The sequence below is a fragment of the Pinus tabuliformis genome, chromosome 2_2, assembly GCF_031772625.1.
Source record: "Pinus tabuliformis cultivar Carrire ecotype Pingquan chromosome 2_2, CPIR1, whole genome shotgun sequence".
Classification (NCBI taxonomy): Eukaryota; Viridiplantae; Streptophyta; class Pinopsida; order Pinales; family Pinaceae; genus Pinus; species Pinus tabuliformis.
In genome coordinates this window covers 525,143,150-525,147,214 of record NC_142300.1, presented here as the reverse complement: position 1 = coordinate 525,147,214, position 4,065 = coordinate 525,143,150, and positions in this window count along the sequence as shown.

The window sequence follows — 4,065 nt, the reverse complement described above, 5'->3', positions numbered from 1 at the left end:
CGACCTCATTAAAAAATGAATCAGTGAGTATGAGGACAGTTCTTTTCCTGTGTCAACCTCGTTAAAAAATGAATCAGTTATTTGAGGATAGTTCCTGTTACTGAGTCAACCTCATTAAAAAATGTATCAGCTAGCTTTTAGGATAAGTAGGTAGATTGTAGAAAGTAGGGATTTGGGGATAGTTCCTGTTACTGAGTCAACCTCGTTAAAAAATGAATCAGGTATGAGGATAGTTCCTATTACTGAGTCAACCTCGTTAAAAAATGAATCAGGTATGAGGATAGTTCTTTTACTGAGTCAACCTCATTAAAAAATGAATCAGGTAGATTTTAGGTTATGTAGGTAGATTGTAGAAAGTAGGGTTTTGAGGATAGTTCCTGTTACTGAGTCAACCTCGTTAAAAAATGAATTAGGTATGAGGATAGTTCTTTTCTTGTGTCAACCTCCTTAAAAATGAAACAACTCCCTTTTCAAGTTAAATATTGAAAGTAAACCTTCATTCCATCCATCTGGTTGAATGCAATGAAGCCTGGGGGGCATGTACCTCGCTTTGCATCATTATACTGGGGGCATGCGAACTTTTTGAGCATAGTTCCTTGTCTTGTGTCAAGCTCGTTAAAAAATGAAACAAGGAGTCTTGAGCATAGTTCCTTGTCTTGTGTCAAGCTCGTTAAAAAATGAAACAAGGGTAGGTTAAGTAGGTAGATTGTAGAGAGTAGTCATGAGCATAGTTCCTTGTCTTGTGTCAAGCTCATTAAAAAATGAATCAAGGATTTTAGAGCATAGTTCCTTGTCTTGTGTCAAGCTCGTTAAAAAATGAATCACGGTTTTTAGAGTAAATTTTTTTGTTAGGTAGATTGTAGAGAGTAGTTACGAGCATAGTTACTTATCTTGTGTCAAGCTCGTTTAAAAAATGAAACAAGGGTTTTGAGGATAGTTCTTTTCTTGTGTCAACCTCACTAAAAAATGAAACAACTCCCACAAGTCTTTCTAAGATCTTGAAAGTAAAGCTTCATTCCATCCACCTCATTGAATGCAATGAAGCTTGGGGGGCATGTACCTCGTTTTGCGTTATTATGCTGGGGGCATGTGAACTTATAACAAGCATAGTTTTTTGTTTCAAGCTTGCGTAAACATGAAACTGAATCTGAGCATAGTTCTTTTCCTGTGTCAAGCTCGTTAAAAAATGAAACAAATCCTCCTCTACTTGAGTCGAGAGTTTGATTAGATCTCATAAATGTTAAGTTGTATATTTAGGTTAGTTATTTCAATGTTTTGCATAATTTTCTTACAGTTTTAGGTTGAGTCTTTCAAATGATCTCGTAACTCAACCTTCATTTCATCCAACTGGTTGAATGAAATGAAGCTGGGGGTCATGCGCTCTAGCAGTTATGCTTAGGGGGCATCAAGCACGGTTTTCTCTCTGTTTCAAGCTTGTGAAAAAATGAAACTACTTTGAAGCATAGTTTTTCTCTGTTTCAAGCTTTTGTAAAAATGAAACCTATCTCGAGTCAATTTCAGTTATTTTCAAGACTCGTTAAACTCATGAAAATCCCGAGATTATTTTGCTATTTTTCATTCTCGTAAAACAAATGAAAATGCCGAGTTCTTTCCGTCGTTTCCTGCTCGTAAATTAAATTGAAAGTCGGCCATATGAGTACATTTTTATCATTTTTTCGAACTCATCAAAACTTACGAAAAAGTGAAAACCATGAGTACATTTTTATCATTTTTTCGAACTCGTTAAAACTTACGAAAAAGTGAAACCTTGGAGTTCTCTTTTAAGCCCTTTTCAGACTCCTAAAACATGAAAAGATTGCCGAGCGTTTCTTTTACACTCGTTAAAACGGAATTAAAAGACGGTCCCCTTATAGCCCTTTTCTGACCCTAAAAACATGAAAAGATTGCCGGATTTTTGTCGTTTCAAATTCGATACTGGAAATAAAACGACGTGTCCTTGATCGCTTTTTACTTTTCAGGTCAAAGACACTAATCATGAAAGTACTCCTTGGTCGCAAGACTAAGCGGTTCTCTCAAGTATTATTTTATACTTTTTCGGGCTTGGGAGACACAAATTTACGAAAAAATTCAACCCTGGAGTCTTCTTAAGTTTTTTCAGACTCTCTAAAATTGAAAAACGCCAAGTTTCTCCTATACTGGACTCGTTAAAATTTCACAGTAAAGGACCTGTTCGATTACAAACAAGAACGGACCACTCCTTCTTAGGGTTCGAATCAAAACTAAGTTGGACTCATCCAAAGGATGAGCTTATAATCAAGCACATGTTATCCTCCTCAAGCTTGTTAAAAATAAAGAGGTACTTACCAGAAATGGTGGAGGGAAAAGAGAGAAAAATGAGCCCATTTGTTATCCTTTATCTCAAAAAGAAGCCTTATTACCACTCTTGAACACGACACTTTCATTTCACCTGGGTTGGGAAATCCTTTGCCTCACAGTTGATCAAACCACATTGAAAGTCTTTAGCCGGATATTAACTTTGGGTCAAATGTCACCAAGCCATCTGTCGTGTCGTTATGTGTTCAAGAGGTCTCTGCAATAAACATTCATCTGCAAAATACTTGTCATCCATTTTGACCATCCCTGAGTCAGTCCTTACAACGATATTTCTTCAACTTGATCTATGATTTCGTGTTGTGGGCTTGCCTGCAACGGGTCGCTTTCTGTCGACATCAGCACATTATCTAGAAAGATGACCTAGGAATCGTCAGTACCTTGAAGTCTGCATGCATCAATGGCAGGTTTCTCGCCTTTGACGACAATTTACATCATTGACTTTCGATCGAAGGATTCCGTGAAATGTTCGACTTCAACTCATTCATTCACATCTCATGGATTGTACTGGGTACTTTGAGAACCATTGACATCACTGGTGGTCTCTCTCACGCTTGTTAACAGTTTACATCATTGACTGGTAATCAAGTGGTTTCTACCATGTTCGACATCAACTCATTTATTCGCATGGATAGAATCGTACCTGTCGGGAAGGAGAAATGAAGACCCTGGATCTAGTTTCCACCATCCAGGCTGCGAGGAGTTTTGTATTCATTATACAGTAGACTAATCATAAACAGATGGCTGCGTCCATACTGTGTCTACAAAAGTCTATGATTATGATGTACTGCAAAATCATTCCTGTATCAGAGCAGTAGATAGTCAATTAGTTAAAGTTTTCAATCTAAGTATGGGAATGCCTACCTCAGCGATGATATGATCATATATATGTATTTTGTGTTGAATACTTGCAGATTCTGACTGGGCTCTCCACAAGATAATCCTTGAAATGATAAAGTACTTCACCCTTCCTAGAAAATATGAAACCCTTATCTACTACAGGCTTCGCACTTTAGGGGGCAATCTGTTACACTAAAATTTGTCACCATGACTATTTGCAGTTAGTATGGCTCCATCAACTGTCATACTATCCTCCTTGGCAAGCCTCATACCTCTGCTCTCCATGTCAAACTTCAAGAAAGAGAGAAAGTCATTAAAAATCTATATATCTCTGGGTACGCAGTTTCTCTTAGCCTTACCTGTGTGTACGCACTTCAAGTTCACAATACCTGCGTACTTGTACGCTCTGTATGTAAAGCAATGGGTGCGTACTCCTGTAAAGGTCAAAAGGCACAAGTTTCACTCCAAAAAAGTTACTTGTGGTCATTTCTAGAGCATTCTAGAAGCTTGTTTGACGTGTATGGAGCGCCTCCAGATGGTTCATGTATCCCTATGAAAGAGGAACTTATCCCATCAAGAGGGGAGCTAACCCATCCAAAGAGGGGCTTATCCCATTGATGGTGGACCTGAATAACTTCCTCTAGAGCACTATAAATACAGGCATTGGGCCAGAGGGAGGGGAGGTTGAAAGCTGAACATTCCTAAGGGTAGATGCTGCTGGAATTAGGACTTCCTTGTAGAAGCTTGTGAGGAGAGATTCCCATCCTTTCTTGTTTCATTTGGAAGTGGGTGAGCTTATCAAAGTAAAGGAAAACTCTTGCTGGACCCTAGGAGGGACTTGCACAACACCAAGGCTTAGGTTGTAATGGTTCC